Source organism: Oreochromis niloticus, linkage group LG4, assembly GCF_001858045.2.
Source record: "Oreochromis niloticus isolate F11D_XX linkage group LG4, O_niloticus_UMD_NMBU, whole genome shotgun sequence".
Lineage (NCBI taxonomy): Eukaryota > Metazoa > Chordata > Actinopteri > Cichliformes > Cichlidae > Oreochromis > Oreochromis niloticus.
This window is the reverse complement of record NC_031969.2, coordinates 19,934,625-19,948,406: the sequence shown is the minus strand read 5'-3', so window position 1 is coordinate 19,948,406 and position 13,782 is coordinate 19,934,625.

Here is a 13,782-nt window from a genome sequence, read left to right as displayed (position 1 = left end):
AGTACTTTCAAATTTAGTCAGCTTTTTTCACATTTCTGTAGAATGTTACCTTCAAAGCAACTTAAATAGTTGATTGACCTATTGCAGTGTCTAAGAATAATAATCACAGATTCCAATATAATACAGCAGTTTCAGGTCATCAGTCCTGAAGTCGAAGGCTCAGTCATGTTGGCCAGCATTTTTCAAAGTAAAGAACAAGTTGTGAGGAGAAAGTAAAAACATGCACAGCATTTTTCAGTCTCTTAACCGCATGGAGCCAGCCCACCAAATCATTAAGCACTTAAAGTAGCATTATTGAATAAAGAAAGTGGAAAATCCCACTGCCACTCCATACACCTTGAAAGGAAGCGAACTGGTAAGAGAGCTGCTTTTACATTAAAGTTTATTAATTCATGCAAACCCTCCCTTTAGTATGGAGATTCAACACTTTCAACGCATTCAGTGCATTTTTGATATAACACCAAGTCACCCAAAAGTTAGATGTAACAGTAAAACAGACTTTACAAACCAATATAAGGCATAAACTGATCCATATCAATTAAGCGCAATATTCTAAATTAATACAGACTGCTGCTGGACTCTTGACAGGTAACACCCTTCTGACTTCCTGTCACCTTTAACTGGAGCTGTACTGTTAACAAACACTGAAGCCCAATTCGACCAGAATAGAAATAGAAATCTTTAACAAACTGAAATAAAAAGCAACTCTTTTGCTGGCAACTATACCAGCAGACTAATGGCTCAGAAAGCTAAAATTAGCTGATAATCTCTAGTGATTTAAGCCACATTAGCTAATGTTTTTGACGCTATTTAGAGAACAAATAAAAATAAGCAGACACTTTGCGAGCCACAGCGACGTCTCCGCATTATCAGAACAGTTTGCACGTTTGCTATGTTTCATTTGAAGTTTGTTTTAAATCTGATTTGTGTCCTGAAATTGCCTCTTTATCTTCTTTCTGCCGCAGCAACACAAGTCTCATTTAGGCGATTAATGACATGCCATGCTGCTGAAGACGTTATTATTTCAACTACTATTAATACTGTTATTTTTAGGGGTACTATGATGAAATTTATGGGATGTTTAAGCACCCCCAAAAGGGTCTAACTTGCCTATGACTCAGTGCATTATGGGAAGCCTAGACCTATTGCAGCGTAACTCAGGGAAGGTTCAGGGTCACTTTGTCCAGCTCTAACTATGAACTTTATCAAAAAGGAAGAGAGAGATGGTGTCTGTCTCCCGAATCCTGGGAGCTGGTTCCACAGAAAAGGATCCTAAAAGCTGAAGGCTGTATGCCTTTAAATACTGTAGGAACCAGCAGTCTGGGAGCAAAGTGCTCTATTGGGGTGATATGGTATTACGAGGTCCTTAAGATAAGATGGGGTCTGATTATTCAAGGCCATTTTATTATTGCATGAAAGGATAGGAGCCTGATGGTAAAGTGCGAACAGCAGAAACAACTGTTAGACATGCTAACACAACACTGACAGCAGCGAACCCAGAATGATGTTAAAGCTGAGAGTATACTGATCCCAGCCAAGCAGAAAACTCACAAAGAAGATGGTTGCAGAGAATCCTTCTTTCCTACACCCATCTTCTTACCTTTATACTTCCCCTTTGCTAAAATGCTTTGTCAGACTCTCACTGTCTGGGCTACAGCAAAGGAAAAGTCTTTGGAGGTGTAAGCAGCTTCTGAAGGACTCTGAAACCGGATCGTGGTATTCTAACTCCCCCAAAGGGAGAGAGTGTGGCTGACTGATGGTGCTGATAAACTGGAGGTGGACCATAGCTCGCATGGTCACTCAGTTGGAAACTGCTGAAACAGGACCCCTCTCAAAGTTTTGAAGTAGCTTGTTTTGAAGTAATCACAATTCTGCCAAATGCCAAAAGAACCAAAAGACACAAACATGAAAGGTGTGAAGTTAGGGACACTGATTTACTTTCTCTTCCTCTGACTAGATAGACCTGTAACTCTTTTAACTGCTTAAGCTGAGGTTGAATGAAAAGCCTGGATATCTTCACAGTCTTATCGGTTAACATGCAACTTGTTTTCTTAACACTATCTTACAGAAGTGAACCTGGCAGGGTCTGCTTCAGGTCTTGTTAAACGGAGGAAGGGAAGAAGCAAGAGAAGCAGGGAGTAAATGAGGCCATAGCAGAGGTCCTCCTGAGAGTATAGAGGTCTCCAGAGGGAGATAAGTCAGGCCCTAATGGGAGCGGAAGTTTGCATGTGTTGTAATTACAAAGGAAGATGCCTGGAGTCACTGATTCTACTGTATATGTGTTTGTGAGAGAGGTCGAGTGTGTGAGCATGCACGTTTTCCGATGGGAGCGCAGCTAGGAAAGCCAGTTTCCCTTTGCACATCAAATAAATCAAAAGTCTACAATTAGAAAGAAGGAGAGAGCAGTGTTTGGTTTTGTGGGAAGAGAGGAAGAAAGCTTGGAATGTGTCACTGCTATTGAGGAATGAGGACTCGGTGCGCGCGTGTGTGTTTGCACGCACGTTTGTGTGTGCACAATTATATGTGTGAGGTCGGGAGTAGCCGGCCCAGCCAACATTCTTGGGCCGGCAGTGTTATTAACTGCGGTGTAACCATTATCAGCATTTTCTTTGATCTAACCACCATTAGGGGAGTAGTGGACTCAGATGAACCTGGCTTCTTTCAGTTTTTCCTCTCAGAGATTTTTGTCTTTATTGACATGATGAAGTTCACGGTGTTCTTTTCCCTTCATATTTTAAACCAAGGAAGGCCTTGTATGCCGAGAGCAAACTTCATTAGGATGCTGACTAAATGACATTTGATAGCTCACAGCCTATGCCTCTTAATGAAAGATGCTCAACTTTTTTGGCACATAAATCTAATATTTTAGGAGTTTGATCAGTGTGCTGAGTTTACACTTGTTATAGTCCACACATGCACACACACAGGGCTCTCTTTTCTCTAAAGGAAAACTATTGTCAATAGACTGCGGAGGCACACACACACACACACACACACACAATGAATTTGTTGTGCTGATGCAAAGAAAAGAAAAAGCTCTGTTCAACATTAATGTAGGACTCTGGACTTTGGTATGTGTGCTCATGCAGTTTACATACAGATTGTGGGGCTGAAGGCTGAAGGAGGAGCCACCCTCCTAACTCTCTGATGAGGGTGTGATGAGAGCATCACAACAGACCTCCCACTGTTCACACCAGCTGGCAGGTGGCAGACGCACCTGGCGCTCACGTGAAGATGAACACGCATTTTATATTTTGTCTTGTCCTTGCAGGTGTCGCTTATAACATCAATTAAATGCAAGCTGCAGCACTGAGGCAGGATGCAAAACACAGAGTAGGACATAACAGAGATCATGTCTGGCCAATATTCACTTCATTTTAGGTTTTTGAGCAGTTGCTGTGACTGCTGCGTTCTGCACTCGGTAATTTGGCTTGGGTCTGAGCCAATAAACTATGATGGGCTTTTCCCCCCCTTCTAAAACTAGCTGTCTGCTGCGACCAAAACATTGAGAAGCAAAGGATCTCTGTCCTTAATCTTAACCACAAAATTTGGACTTACTCAGCTGAATTCCTTCTAGGAAACAGCTATCACTAAAGACAGCACACAACTGACTGAATCCCCGAAAGAGACAGCCATTATTGACGCTATGGTACACCTAGTACTACAACTACTACATAGAGCTGGGCGATATAAGATTTTTTCATATCACGATATGTTTTTTTCATTTCAGGCGATAACGATATATATCACGATATAAGCCAAATAACTATATTTATAAGATTTAAATGTGCCGTTGCTCACAAGTAAAAGGTGAAATAATTAGCAGCTTGTTTTAATTAAAATATTTATTTCCCATAATAAGTTCAACAGGGTAGATGTACTTAAGGAACATGAGACTTCAGTTTCAGATAAATAAAGGCAAATATTGCAAACTACACAAAAGGCAGCCGCTAAAGCGTTTAAGTTTCAAAATAGAACAAACAAAACAGACCACTAAATTGTCAATTCCACTTAGAAACAAAATATTAACTCTAAAAATAAATCTTAGTTTGTTTTACAGAAGAACAGACAAAATTGACTAACTTTTGTCAATATCAAATAAACTGAGAACTAAAAGGAAATTCTCAATCTCTCCTTGTTGTATAGCTTAGCTTTTCAAACAGTTTTAACAGTTACTTTAGTCTGACAAAAGCCGAATGACGAATTAGTGCTTTCAGTCAGAGATTGAGCATGCACCGGTTCATTGTATTTCCAGACTTGCTTTCGGCACAATTTACAGTGCGCGCTACTCTTGTTTTTTGTCAGACTTGAAATAGCCGAAATACCTTCACACTACGGAACTTCTGTGGCCCTTCCGTTCGACAAGCTCTCCAGCATTGGAACCATCATCTGTTTTTTCTTCGATAACCTTCGCTCACGCTCTAGTCGGCAAACTCCTTTCCTTCATTACCCGGGCTGCACGGCTGCAAAAACAAATACACATGTGCGCCTTGGTGCTTGTGCTGTACGTAACAAGTCACGTGATGTGACGCCGCGGCTGTGATTGGTTCGGCTCTGCGCTACTTAATTTGGATTGGCTGTTCTTTTTTTTTTTTTTAAAGAGGACAAGAGAGATGAGGCCTATTGCAATAGTTTAATTTTTCTATCGAGAAAAAGTTATTTCGCAATACATATCGTTATCGTTTTATCGCCCAGCTCTACTACTACATTCATGTTTTATATATAAAAACTGAATATATTTATAGATATTTCTTTTACTTTTTAAAACTTTGAATTCATCACTTTCCTACGGTCAAATGGACTGCAACTTAAGAAAACACCAGCAAAAAGAAAAAAAACACACAGTGGAAGTTGAAGAAAATATAAAGGAAGCAGAAAAATCACATGAAACCAATTGGAAGTGTTTTTGGGGACACAATAAAGTGAAGCAACAGCTGTGGATGTGTTGGAAAGATAAACATGCGAATTGGACACATGCTTAAAAGGAGAGGGGGATTCAACAATGTAGTGAGGGAGAAAAAGATGCAAGACAATGTGTTTTTTTAACCGCATGATTCATATAATAGATGTTTGCTATTAGCCGTTTACTGTTAGCTTGTCACTTCCTTAGCTGGTCCGTCACCTTATTGTGCCCCCCAAAACACTTCAGCTGTGTTTGGTGTGTTTTGGTGAGCATTTGCTGCATTTTCTTATATCTCTCTTGTGTTTTATTCTACTTCTGTGTACTTTTGCAACATTTTTCTATTTGCTGATGTTTTCTTTAGCTGTAGTTTAATTTGCCATCTCGCGGCAACCATAGTAGTGAGATTTTTAAGATGTCAGCTTCTTCCGGTGGCTGTGTAACGCATTTGTTGTGTTATACTTTTCCTTGAGTGACACAGAGAAAAACTCCCAATCTTAAATAAGGAAGTCAAATTCCAGTTTCACTGTTATTCAAAACAATCTCGAGTGTTCGGGCATACTACTGAGCTAACTGACTTAACCCTCTAACAACATCTCTCTTGTGAAAAACATTTGTGAACTGCTCTGCTGGCTTTCAACTTCCTGTTACATCCACTTAAAGGCTGTGAGGGTATTTTTCTGAAGCCCCCCCCCCATGACATGACCGTCTTTGATGTGAGGTGAGGCTGAAAGTCAGGAGTCTTGAGTGGAAGCTGTTTGACGGAGTAGCTTCTGAGGGAAGGTCATGACAGTGGGGGGGAAGCGGGAGTGAGTGATGGAGGGATGGCGGCAGAGAGGAAGGACTGTGTAGGGCTCTCTGACAGCATGTTAACATTGCCCGCTCTCAGACTTCACAGCACCCCATTTGTTCTCTTTGTCTTGCAAAGGAGCAAATCCTTTTTCGTTTCGCCTTCTCTCTAAAGCTTCTGATCTCTGCGGCGTCCTTTTAACGTTCTTTTTATATAACATGAGGGTTTCTCTGTGTTCCTACATCATTCTTGCATTATTTCCCGCTTTTTCTCTCGCTTTTATCATCCTGTAAGTTTTTTTTCCCCCTCAGAAGAAACATAACTGCCTTGGTGGTATTTAAACGTTTTCTGGTGGCTCAGTTGGTCGGTGCAGTTTTTCACATTTCTCTTTTCCTCGGCGATGATGTCATTGCAGATTGTGCTGAAACGGGAGCACTCAGACACATGCATGCACAGTTCCCACTAACCCCAAATGCTTTAAAATTCAGTGGTTTTACTCTGACCCGAATATCTCTGACATGACTTTCACCAAAAGCTAATAATTGTAACAGCATAACTGGTACCACTTCTGTTTGAAGTAGCCTGGCAAAGTTATTGTCCCAGGATGAGAAACAGGCCCAGCCACGGTTGGGAAACTCAGTGACCTGCCTGCCAGTTTGACTACCCCATTTTAGACTTTAATTCAGCTTCAGACCTACCCCCGTCTCCCTTCCCTTGCACACACACTCCTCTCTCTTTCCCCCTCTCCCTTTAATTTGCTTTCCATGAGCTAAGCAGCATGCGAACACCTGCTATTTTAAATGACATATTCATTGTCGTGCAGTGTAGGAGGTGTAAATCATTGTTGGCCACTCCTCGAGGCAGCTATGCACACACTCTCAAACATAAATGACTGACATCTCTGGCCTGCTGACAGAGGAAGAAGGGCAAAACATAACATGTGTTCAGTGTCCGTGAAGTCCTCCTTCACTCTCCCATCCTTATTTAACCAACAGAACACACACACACACACACACACACACACACACACACACACACACACACACACACACACACACACATCTACCACACTGTGTACATTGTTCAGTAGCTGACCAGCATTACCTTTACTCTGTGTTCTGCAGTAAAGTGTGTTAACCTGAATCAAGGCAAACATTGAAAGGGAAATACGAGAGCCTGTCATCTTATTCATAACACCTGCAATCGGTGTTTGCCACAGGTTTATAAAATCAGGTATCTAGCCATGCAATCTACCTTTACAAACATCTGTAAAACAATCGTAAAAGAAGCTTCATGGCACAAGTGTTCATGGCTTAGCAGCTAGGTCAGGGGTGTCGAACTCCAGGCCTCGAGGGCCGGTGTCCTGAAGTTTTTAGATCTCACCCTGGGTCAACACACCTGAATCAAATGATTAGTTCATTACCAGGCCTCTGGAGAACTTCAAGACATGTTGAGGAGGTAATTTAGCCTTTAAATCAGCTGTCTTGTATCAAGGTTACATCTAAAACCTGCAGGACACCGGCCCTCGAAGCCTGGAGTTCGACACCTGTGAGCTAGGTGGTTGATTACAATATATCCTAGATAGAAGCTACGGATTGCACCTTATGAGTGGGAAAAAGAAACTAAAGAGGAAGCACCTTAAACCTGTAATTTTTCCAATTGTGACTACCTGGGTTTCAAGAGGACATCTGATTGTATAGAAGTCTGCTGGGAAACAGGCGTTATCTACTTTTGCTCTATGGCCTCAGTAAACTGTTTCCTGATAAGTTCATGACCTCAGTCAAATGTTTGTAAATTATGATCCCAACAACAGATAAAAATTAAATAGTTTATCTTTTATTGTAAATTGACTGGTTCTTATATGTCATTTTCTACTCTACTGGAGCACTCAGACACTTTATACTACAAGCCTCATTCGCCCACATTTATACAAGCACTTTTCTCTGTGCCTAAGTGCTTTTTATGTAACATTCACACTGATGAACCCATCGGGAACTTAGTATTTTAACCAAGGGTATTGTACTATGCAGACTGGAGCAGCCATAGTTGATGACCTGCTCTATCTCTTGAGCTATAGCCTGTGACTGACTCACTAGCCTATTTAGCTATGTTCCTCAGTATTTTAGCCTGTAACAAATATATTTCCCAACTCTGCAATGCATAAAGTACATCTTACTTTATCTTATCTTATCATAACCCCTAACCATTGCTTGACAAATGAAAACCACCCTGTGACAAGCTCACAGAACAGCCCATTAGGCCAACATATGAAGCAAATACAGAGCTGGGGAACATGTTTTTCAGGTTCCCATTATATATAGAGCTGGGAAACACAGGACCCTTTGTTATGTTACCATTATGTGCCATATAAATCTGGGGAACATAAGACCCTGGGAATGACTATGGGTAGTGGACAATTACTGTACAAATTGAAATTTTGACCCAGTGATTTTGCTAGATGAAAAGAGGACCTCTGAAATGATTGGTCTATAGTCTACCCTCAGGGAGACATGAAGTTATATATGAAATTTTATGGCAATCCATCAGATAGTTGTTGGGAAGTTTTAATCAAAACCACAAATGCGAACCTGCTGGCAAATCCGAATGAAATGTCCAGGGATCACCGAATTCAACGATTTATGCTCCCGGGATGGAAATTCATCCAATAGTTATTGAGATATTTCTAACTGGGTCAAAGTGGTGGACTGACATTGGACTCACTCAAGCCATACTGCTATATCAAAATGTGTTTCAATCATTAACTTGAGCATAAATTACAGATGATGATCTTTGATCTTCTCCCCAAACATTTCCTTAAACCTCTATTTTTAACCGCCACTAAAACTGATTTAAACTATAGGCTGTGGAGATAAATGGGTGAGTGTGCTTGAGGAGGCAATTGTATGTGTGTGACTGTGTGTGTATTCCCAAAGCATTAAGATTATGTGACGCTATGAACAGAAGATGAGCTGTGGGAGGTCTTCAGGGTTATGGAGGCTCTGGAGCTATAAAGAGTTCAGTAATCCTCAGCGGTGCAGCAGGAGGCTCAGGCGATAAATCCCGTGAGTCTCCTTCTTTCTGCCCCTCTCATTCAACCCATGGAGGCTTCCCTCAGGGTGGGGGCATGATGAAACTGATGATGCTTTGGCATCATCCTCTATTGTTGCACTGCAAATCACTTCTCTAGGTTCTCTCAGTGGAGTCTGCTGTGTCTGCATTGCACTTAAAGCTGGAGTATGGTACTTTTACATGTAAATGAAAGTCTGTAGCATTCAGGTCCTTGCAAAATTATTTCAGATTATGTTGATTAAACCTACTGATGCCAGGTAATTTTCTCGATATCTTACAGTATACTGAATATACACACTGAAAAAATTGAAATTGACATCAAGCGATGATGAGCTGGTCCTGGTGTTTCCAAACAAAAAAGGAAGAAACTTAGATTCTCTAATTCTCAAGAGAAAGCAGAAGGAGAATTTCATGGCTTGATCCAGGAGGTGAAGCTGTATCTTCACCATTTTCATACGTTTGATTCCGATTGATTCCCATATCACTGTATATTCGCTACTGGTGTGCATTTTGAGCTACAAGCTCACTCTTTGCCAAATGCAGTGGTCCAATTGAAAAACTGGACAAAGCGAGCTTGGTTCAAAAAAAATAAATGCCGCAAATTCGTCTGGAGAAATTACACGGTTGGTGTGAATGGCTGCATTAAGAATACACAAGTCTGAAAAATATTTTTAACGCAGGAAATATTTGCACAGAATTTATGTGTCTGGTGTGAGCGGGTTGGTGTTTGCCAGTACCGGTTATGTTACAAAAAGCTTCAAGGTTTTCACTCTTGAAAAACATGTCCAAAGTTGTCCTTTCCCTGCACGTAGCACACATCAACGGACACTCTGCGATGTTTGGGTGATAGAGCTGCCTGTGCGTGCAGGAAGAAGGACACAGGATGACTAGTCTCTCACTGAGAGTTCAGTGGACTACAACCTCGGCTATTCTTACATCGACACAATCGCACTTGTACTTTGCACTTGGGAGCTGGCAGGATAAAAACAGTTTAACGACCGCATTGGACATCTAGCGCCTCAAATACGACTTCCTCACGTAGTTTCTAGGAAAGTTTAGGCCTGCAGTGCATGTATGATAACGGCTTAAGGAGCAGTGTAAGACATAGGTTTTTAATAATTTCCTGGCTTTATAAGTAGCAGTTATCCCCAAGCACATAATTGATGTGACATAAAGTATTAATTGTGTCTGTTAAACACCTCTTAGATAGGTTTAGTGAGTTATTGTCATCCAGTAGATTCTAATATCAATTTCTGTGACCTTAGTTGGGTTTTATTGCTGTCAGTGTGGAAACACACACAGGTGAGTTGTAGGAAAAGAGAGCAAAACGTTCATGACCTCAAAAACGAGTACATGAGAGTGGAAAACTTCAGCAGCTGCTCTTTTGCCTTACTAGTAATGCCTCTTGAGGATCACACGCCCTGTCCCCAGCGTCAGTGTTCAAAACAGTGCACTGAGGTAAGAGGTGAATAAGCAGTTAGGGAGATGGACGGATTTTCTGGGTTCTGTGCAGTTAAATGGTGCTTTGTCTGCTGACAACAGATCATACTTTTTTAAAATTTCGGTTGCTACTCTAAAAGCCAAATAGCTAAATCCTCATACTATAGCCTATGGCTGAAGCTTTCCAATTTGGAAATAATAAAAGAAATATAATTACTCCTATTTGGCAGCAGGGTTATTCATGGTTTTACTGATAGGTGATGTTCTATGTCTTCTTAAGCTTTTGTGAAACTTCAATTAGACACATCTGCGTTCTCATGTCTGTCTGCATCCCCTGGGTGCTTTGGCTACTTCTGTTGCTCTTTTTTGGCGCTTCCGCTTTCCCAAGATGTCAAACTTTCCTCATCCTCAGTCCTGCCCTTATCTCTCTAATCCAATAGTCTTCTCTTCCACGTTCTTTGAGTCACTCAGTTTCTGTTCCTTATTGTTTAAAAGTCATTCATATTCTGCTCTGTCTTTATTGCAACATTCTTACCCTCAGCTCCACATGTTTGAAAACTATTGTGGACATATTTTAAAGAGAGGTTACCCTCCTAGCCTTTTCCGGTGAACAGCAATAACTGTTGGAACAATAAGCAAGTGAAAAATGCATTTACAAATGCTTAACTTAAGCTAAGGCCTGCTGAATGCTGGTCGCACATGACAGTATATCAGAGCATCCAATTTACCAAATCCAGTTTACATCCACTTTAGAAATAATTAATTAATACAGTTTTGAGAAAGCAGAACCTATTTGTGTTGCAACTTATTGCATATAGATATGTGATCGCTGTCTGACCTTGGGGTGAATTTGCTGGAATGCTCACTGCTGGAAAGATTGTGGTATTGCGTAAATGCACACCTGAAAGCTCCAGACCAGCAAGCTGTCAAAACTTCTGCTTTTATAGCGGTACTCACAATGATGAATTAATCAGGTGTAGTTCATTAGCAGCTCCTGGCTGCACCTCACCCTCTTAATTCCTATGGAACCAGAGAGGATGTACTTAGTTTTAACAGGAATGCATGGAGTCCTATGAATACTCTCTATTTCACATGACTGTACATTTGAAACACTAGTAAAACACGATAACATCCAGCCTCCAACTTTCAACTCACATACACACATATATACAATTATGGTGCAGAACATTACAGAAAAACAAACAAACAAACAAAAATTCACAAGTTCACTAGATTTCCTCGACAGATCTGTGACATTAAGTTGGATAAGCAGTCAAGAAAATTGATGCATGTGAGGTCTGGTGGAAGATCACTAGCCTGAAACAAACCGTATTAACGACACGGATGAAAACGAGCCATCTACCAATATCCTCAGGTCTCTAGAAACAGCAATGATTAACTACAAGATAGAAAGTTCAGATGCCACAAAGTTTATCAAAAAATGTTAGGATCACACCAAGCATTGCCTGGTATACAAGGGAAGCACAAACAAAGGGACAGTTTCATGTTACCTTGTCACTAGATGTCAACTAGATTCCCATCTGAAACAAGCTTCTCCGGCATATCTTTTGTTACCATGGCTATGATTCCTTGGTTATCACATTTATGACAGTGGAACACTTTTTAGATGTTGAGAGGCTGCTTTGGAATTCAGAAGCACTATGTGGGCATGTAAGTGAATGAATGTGAAGAAAATCTCCAGTCTTATTCAAAACTCTGCTACGTTACCTTGTTGGAGTGTGATGCCAAAATCTATCACTAAATAACATTCTTTACTTTTAGATAACAATAATAATTTACTGTATCTGTAAAGTCAAAGTTAACCTGTTTTCTCCTCATTTGACGGAGTCAGAGCAACAGTGAAAGCTTATGTTGTACTAGCACAATAACAGGGCTTAAGTGTGATTGTGGTAAAAGAAACGCCTCGGGGTGTTTTCTGAGTAGTGAGAAATGGCTGATAATGTCATTCACCCCCCCCATTCTTTCTGATCTAATCGCTCCGCGATTCATTTATTACCAACCCTCTAATGAGATCACTCTCTGCACCTAAAGTAAAAGCAGAGACTTTGTTTCTGAGCACAACAGCTTCAACTGTAACTTTTCAAAGTCCCATTAAAAACAGATTGCGCTGTTGCTCAGCCTGACTCCTGAATCCCATTAAAAACACCCCACAGACATGAAGCAGCCATTAGCAATTAACTTTCTCTCGCGCTGCCAGCCACTGTGTTTATCATTCTTCTCAGAAAGACCTTCAGGGCATGAAGTGGCGAGACGCGACTTCCTCGCTGACGTAATGTTTTGGTTTACCTGAAGTCCTGCGGGCAGGAAGTGAGAAAGCGCATTTACATGATGTGTAATCGGAAAACAGGAAGTCGGAGTAAAATAAACCAAATTTTGGGTGGATAGTTAAATTACCTTCACCTCAACCTGTTCCAACAATGAATTTCGTTGTAGACAAAGAACACCACCACTGCTTTCACAACTGCAGTCGTGAGACATTAACTATGCAGCGGGCATGTTCAATAAACTTAAAAGTACTTAATGTACTTTTTCTGCTTTATTTCTCCTCTCATTCTCACCAGCATTTTAATGGAGCTGTACCTAAGTAATGCTCCCTCTTTAACACTCAAGCTTTCTTTTCACTGCCGCCCGTTTCAAAGAGCTGGCCTGATTCTGTCGGTGCTGTCAGTGTTTCAAAGGCAGTGTTTCAGAGCGGGGCTCTATGACGTCCAGTGGCAGCGTTTCAAATCACCTCTGGTGCAGAAGATATAAAGATAGCATTCATCTATTGGCTGCTTTATGTTCCCACTGTGGCACAGATAACTACCTTACTGTCCCAGGACAACAGGGCCTGTGTAGACCTTTGTTGCTCTTATGCCAGTGGCGCAAGTGTGCATTTCAGAACTGAGTTCATCCGAGACACTGAATGCTACGGGGCTTGTGTGTATATGAGTTAGAGACTGGTAATCAAAGTGTGTTTGCACTGGGGAAACCAATACTGCAACAGGAAAATGTTGAAGCGTTTGATAATTTGATTATATTACCAGCTTGAAATATGTGTCTTAGAGCAAATTAGGACAATGGCTCTTTTTTCTTTTTAAAGTTTAACGCAGAGCTATCTCCAGGAGAGCAAGTTGAAAACAGGGAATGAGAAGGATATAAAAATAAAACAAATCAGCTTAAACGTGGCGCGCACTGTGTTTCAGATATGCTATTTAACAATCAATCAGGCGTCAGCGAGTTCAAAAAGGCAGAAAATGCTTTTTGCAGACATTTCACAGACAGCTGGAAGGAAAGTTCTCGGTTATGTGTTGTAAGAAGTTTATGGTGTGTTTATGTGAAAACTTTTTGCCCCAGCCTCGGTTCAGCGGGAAGCTGTCCTCCTGTCACAGGGTGAGTTGCTGTGGAATCGATGGAGAGGAAAGATAGGCAAGCAAACAACAGGCATGCCCACACTGCTCTCATTTCTCTCTCTCTGTGTCGATCTCCGCTTTATGATAACGCACAAAGATGCGAAATCAAAACCCCTGAATTACTGGCATCAGAGGCAATGTTTTTGTTCTTTATTTCCATTTTCTCGCCC